Genomic DNA, 7,001 nt, shown 5'->3' on the forward strand with positions numbered 1-7,001 from the left:
GAGACCTTATACAAAATACATTAAATAAAAAAAAGAAATCAAAAAATAAACCTTACTTAAATATCATTATTATTATTATTATTATTATTATTAGTGACTCAGCTATGTGCATTACAATGGATGAGAAAAATATATTACTTTATATCTTTTCTACACTTTCAATATACTATTTGAAGTAAACACACATGGTAATCACAAATTATCTTATTACAGTATAATTTAACAATTTTTCTTTTATATCACATCTGATTTAATGATTTACTTTATTTGTTTCTTAACTCCACTATGTCTATATCGTTTGTTTCTACTTGTGTGTAATTTATCATCTTATCATTAATCACAGGTATTGTTAAGTAATTTCTAATTATGTGAATCTTCTGTAAATTCTACTTCACTGTCTCACCTTTTCCTGTCAGCATTTAGTCAATCCTTGTCATCTTACGTGTCCTAATAGCACAATGAATATTAAAGTTGAGATGCTACAAAGAAAATTTTGTGTTTTGGATACAGTTACTCACTAGAAGTGTTTTGTTTTCTTCCTTAAGTCAAAGAGGGAGGACTAGACCGTATTGGCCTGTTCAGGTACCAATTGGATGAAATTGTACCTTCTCTGGGCCTCTTCAAAAGCCTGATGCTATTATCAGGGTCTCTCCTCCCCGTCAAGCACAAATTCCAATTTTTGTCTACTCAGCCAAGCAAATTATAAAACTCATTTAGCTGCATTACAAATACCATATTCCAGAAGTCAAAAACTTGTCAAATATTGCAGTTAACTCCTGTATTTTGGGGAGGGGAGTAGATTTGTTTTGGCTTTGAATTTGAGTATGCAGAAGTTACATGTTTTCTTTATTGAGAAACTTAAAGATGTGCACTTATAAAATATGTAATATTTCTACAGGCATCTGAACTTGTTATTGTTGGAGGTTCAGAGTCTCTAAATTCACTGAAAATTGAACAGCACTCCAGCAAAGAGCCGTTGCTGGAGTAAGAAATATGGACATGAACACGGGATTCAGCAATGCCGAGGCTGCAACTTAATGGTTTCTTGATGTCAAAAGCTGTGGCGGGGCAGAGTGCCAAGCGTGTTCCTCAGTGTAAAGCTGGAGCAGCAGCACCTTTTCCAGGGTAGAGTGAAGCCGGGGAAGCTCACCACACACACAAAGAATGAACCCAACCTTGGGGAAAGGGCACCTCAAGACATTATGAACCTCAGATATGATTCTGAAAGCTGTAAACAAACATGAATCTACCTGATGAGCCGGGAAGAAATGTGGACTGTTCTAGCAAGTTTTTCAATTTGATATTAAGCTGGCTTCCTCAGAAAAAAATTATTCTAGGATACAGGACAGGAGTAACAGAAACCAGCCCTTATATAAGGTTGAAAAAAACTAAGTCAAATGCTAGGGATTTATTTAGGATTAGGTATTGGGGTAGAGAAGAATAAATATTAAACGGAAAGGGATTTGCATGGTAGGCGAACAAGAAAAGACTTGAACTTGGTCCTTGACAAGTGCTTGAAAGCAAGTAAAACAGTAACTCATGCATAGTAACGGGTTTTCCCTTGAGTGAAGCAGAATGCAGAGAAAGCCTGCCAAGCTGCTAGCCAAGTGCTAGGTACAGTAACAATGAAATGACTGTTTCACAGATAGATGGCTAGAAATCTGTAGAGATAGAATTGATGACCCACTTAGTAATGGCATGAACTCAGGGATGGCAGGCTGAGGCAGGAATTTAGTCCAGCAAAGAGTCAGAGCCATAAGGGAGATGGTCACCCCGAGCAAGGAAGAAGAAAATGTAACAATAAATCCCGCCTTCTAAGGGAAAGAAACATATATGCAGGCCTTGGCCTAAATCTGAAAGTTTCATTTGGAAGAAAATACTTCTGAATTACCCCACCTAGCAATCCAGACCAGGCAAATCACTCCTGGCAATTAAAACCAACAGCTGTTGCAGCCAGGTGGCCCTTAGATTAAAAGCAGCAAAGTAACACTCAAGTGGTTCTATGTCTTTAAACATGGTATATCATCTGTCCCTTTTATGTTGTACTCAGTAATCTGTGAGCAGTTAAATACTTGCTGCTATTAATTTAATTAAGGTAGCCTTAATGAAAAGTAAAAAAGATAAATGATTGGACATTTTAATGCCTTAGTGTAATTTTTAAAATATAGTTCAAGTCATTAAAACTTAAGCCCTGAGGGTGACATTAAAAAGTCAAATTTACCAAGAAATAGCAAATATTGATAACTCATTTTGCAAAATAGTTTTATTTGATACTTCCTTATATCAGAAAGTAGGAAACAATTGAACTTCAAAATGGATAGGTGAACTGTGATGTTAAAATTTCAAAATCTTTATATATAAAAGAAAATTAACCATGAGTAAACTTTCTAGGGTTACTTTTCCCTATGACACATAGACATAATACTATAAGCCTTGAAACTGATTCAAAAAAATAACTTTATGTGTAGGGAGAAATTAATGCAGGCCACTAAAATATAGAATGAAGCCTAAACAATAAGATGGACCTGGCTGCTAAAGCTGTTGTCTTGAGGCAACTGTTAATCTCACGTTGGAAAAATAATTAGGATCATGTGAAATGATGCCTCCGCGAAACCCTTGAATTGGAAATAACATACTATTTTGGCCTAGAGAGATAGCACAGTGGACTAAGTGGCTGCTCAGGAGAGTGCAGGGACTGGGTTCGATCCGGGCACCACGTACCGTGTTGGCCCTGCCTCCCGGGTGAGCTGAACTGTCCACAGAGACAGGGTGTGGTGGGGCACGCCTGTGATCCAACTGCTGGGGAGGCTGAGACAGGAGGATCACTAGGAGCCAGAGCTGGCTAGGGAGCTGCATCGTGAGACCCTGTACCAAATACATGAAAAATGCTATTTTAACATACATTTTATTAGGTAGTCTGTATCAAGTTTTATAGAAAATCTGTTCTTCAAAGTAATTATGTTATCACTTCAAAAGAGTACAGATTTGAATACTTACAAACAGATAACATAAATTTCATTTTAAAAATTGTTTTGCTTGGTGCAATATCACAGGCTTCTCCAGGAAAGTAGAAATATTAGTATATTATAGTAGAATATGGGCTTGAAAATCAAACATTGTTCTACAGCTACCGCCCAGGCGGTATTATGTCTATTCTCTAAGTGGGAAAAATGATTTCCCTGGAGGACGAAGGCAGTAAGCTCTTAAATTTATCATGTTATATGAAGCTTCATTCCATATGTGAAGACTGTCACTTTACTCTGAATGAAATAAGAGCCTCCTACATAGTTCAACCAAATAATTATGTGATTGAACTAATTTCTGAAATGTTTACAGTTAGCTTCTCCTTCAGAAGAGAATTGTAGGAAGTGACAGTGACACTGAGTAAGAAAGGAACTAGAACGGACAACTTAATGAAATCCTGGTTTAAAATAAGACAAGACAGTATGGGATGCAGAAGAGGAGTATGGCCAGAGTTTTCAGGCCTTAGGTTAATCCTACACCATCTGAGGAGGGATTCAGCAGGTTGCTTCAAAGGCAAGAGCACCGGAGGAACCATAGGACATGACCTCCGTGGAACAGGCACAGAGCAGGAGACACTATGTAAGCATGACTTAGCATACAGAACCACCCATGCAGCACACAGTTATGATGATAGCCAGTACGGTAAACCTCACAACAGCCAATACATGTGAGCCCAACAATAAGGATGTTTGCTGCTCTTGCTGATGCCAGCTCCATGTGCTTTCTTTTCCCTGGAGAACTACACCACGAAAATAGCCCTTCAGTACTTCACCTGACAAGTGAGGTATAATCAGCAGACACATCCTCTTGAAACAGGCCCTGATGGCAAGAGACAGTGCTTGGGGAGGGCGCCCATATGCTTCATCCAGCCCCACCGTGGGTGCCTGCAACCTGGTTTTCAGAACCTTGGAGAGCACCTTGAGTACTAGGCAGTGGTCCACAGGGGGACATGCTGAAAGCTTTAGAAGTGATAGACATAGGGGACAGGGAGATGGCTCAGTAGAATAAGTGCCTGAGTTCAATGCCCAGTTACACACACACACACACACATACACACACACACACACACACACACACACACATCCTTGGTCAGCAGGGAAGGTGGTTTGGTTGCTTTTCACTTTTTTTCACTGTATTGGTTGTAGTGAATTTCTAACTGGCAGTTCACTTATTACACTCAGCTGAATTAAATCAGTGTGGTGCTGGGTGTGGGAGGCCTACCTGAGGGTTGATACCAGCAGCATAAAAAGCAGAACAAGAGAAGGTGCCAGGAACACTGTTCAGGACGCTGTTTGGAGAAGCTGTTGGAGCTGTTGACAGTTGCTGATTCTCTTGGACTGTTCTTCTGGAGGACTTTGTCAGGCTGGCTTTCCCAGTGAACTGTGGAGGAGCTTTGGTTCTCGTCTTGAGCATTGCTTTCTGATTTTCATTTGGACTCGTGCAGTATATTAGGATCCGGGCTCTCTGCTGGAGTCCATAGTATTTAGTGTGTAGATAGATTTCTTGTACTATATTTGTATATAATTCTTCAGTGATTTCATATAAACTATTATAAAATGTGTCCTGTATTATATTGTTGCCCTTGCAAAAACCCTGAACCATGACATAGGGCAGCAGTAGACCTCCTACAACAGGTAGGTGAGTTGCAATGGACCTAGGGGGACTTGGAACAATGGTTGGCTGTCACAGAAGTCCTGTTGAGGGCAGAAAGGCACCACAGTGGTTGCCAGCTGCCTACGTACACCGCTAGGGCTGGTGTCTGGCCAGGCAATCCCTCTCACAGTAGCCTAGGTATAGCAATGGGCAGGAAAATGGGGTCACACGGCACTTCCATGTGCCTGTCTGGCATGGTGGGTACAATGGACTCCAAAAGACCAAACTATAACTGTAGGTTACAGATAAATAATACAAACACATGGTACAGAGGGCACGAGCTCAATGGTGCCTGTGGCAGAGCCGTTATGGGTCTGGGGCACCACAGGCTGGCCGTCACCGCTTGTACATTCCACAGGTGCAGTGCCTGGGGATTCCCACCTGTCAAGGGTACTGTCAGACCCACCCCTACACATGGACTTTAGTAAGGGATTTCAGTTCAGATACAATTGCCACAGCGTCACTGGGATACAACGATCTTTCAACCACACACGTAGCATCAAAGGTAGTAAAAAATAAAAAGATTCTAGAGATACGCTCAAGGCAGAGCTAGCAGGTTTTTCTGAGCTTGAGGTATAAAGTATGAGAATCAAAAGGCTCCAAGAATTGCTCTTTCAGGCTCCCACACTGGTGAGACAGCATGATGTTCGCACACTAGGGTCTGATTCATTTCACTTACCAATAGTGTCCAGTGGCATCAATTTTTCTAGAAAAGCCTTTAACTTATGTTTTTTATAGGGGAGTAATACTCCATGGTGTAAAGATGCCACACTTTTTTCTTGTCCATTTGGTCAGCCTTTGGGGCATTTCCAAGATTTAGCTGTGACAAATCACACTGCTATACACTCGGGTGCACATACAGCACTGTGATTTCACCTCTTTTGGAAACACAGATCGGAGGGGAATAGCAAGCTTGAATGGGACCTCCAGGCCTAGCTTTAGAGAGTTCTATAGTGGTTGGTCCTGAAAAAGCAGATAAAATCTGAAAGGTACAGTAGATATGGTGAAGGAGAAATAATGTTTGCAATCAGAAGAAAAAGCTGAGGTGAGGAAAAGGACAAAAGAAAGAAGGAAAAAGGATATGTTTATGTAGATATGCAGAGCAGTTTGGATAATTGTACTGTTGATTTCTACTGGTTTTTTGAAAGGAGTAGTTAGGACTTAATTTTTTTTCTTTTTGATTTCTTATAATTTTTGTTGTTGTGGCTATTAATTTTTAAATCAATTTTGTAGGTTTATATGTGTTAACCTAAACAACTAATTTGGACCTAACATCGTGCAATGCAGCAAGCATTATTGAATTCCTACTACTTTGCTTAATGAGATGTTTTATCATTTCTAATGTTTTCTGTTTACTATGTCTATACTTTAAAAAATAAAAAATAATAAAAAGAATTGCGGATGTGCGTTTTGTTCTGCACGGTGAGGGAAATTTAACTGACATCAGTCGAGAGAGACAAGGCTGTGTCTGAGGGACATTTCGGTGGCAGCGAATGCATAGATATGGGGCAGATTGGGATTTACAGGCTGAATGCACAATATTTAATACAAAACAGCTGCTATACCTGTGTGAAGATGCGAGGGAAGCAGCTGCCTATTTGGAATTCACAAAAAGTGTTTGGATTGAAGATGCAAATTGAGAATAAGTAGCACCAGGAGGGTGCTCAGAGCCATGAGTGTGAACGACGCACCAAGGAAGGTGAGTATAAATTGGGAAAAGTATCACAAACAGGACCACTAAACACCACTATTAGGAGGTTGAGAAAAAAATAAGAAAGCAGTGGAAGAGAAAAGAAAGAGCAATTAAGAGCTAAAAGAAAACCAGGAAGATACAGATTGGCAGCCGAATGAAGTAATAGAGACTGTCCTCCAGTTTATGTGATTCAGTTTAGGGTTTCTCAGCATTGCCGTGGCTTGGAAGCTGGATACATTCAGTAGAAACTCAGCTACGCTTCAGATTTAAGTTTGGTTGGGCTGGCGAGATAGCTCAGTGGACTAAGGGCCTGCTTAGGCAAGCGCAGGGACTGCGGTTGGATTCCCTACCGCACATGAGGCGCCGGCCCCGCCCCTGGGCACATTGGGTGGGCCAGCAAGTCTGGGCGTGGTGGTACATGCCTGTAATCCCAGCTCTGGGGAGGCTGAAAACAGGAGGATCCCTACGAGTCTGATCTGTGTGGTAAGACCCTGTACCAAATACATAAATGAAAAAATAAATAAATAAATAAATAAATAAATAAATAAATAAAAGCTGCCCAGACTTTCCTACTAGGCCAGCAGTGACCGCACCCTGCCACTTCCAGCCAGGCACAGCCAGAAGGCCACAC

Source organism: Octodon degus, unplaced genomic scaffold (genome assembly GCF_000260255.1).
Source record: "Octodon degus isolate 3935 unplaced genomic scaffold, OctDeg1.0 scaffold00084, whole genome shotgun sequence".
NCBI lineage: Eukaryota > Metazoa > Chordata > Mammalia > Rodentia > Octodontidae > Octodon > Octodon degus.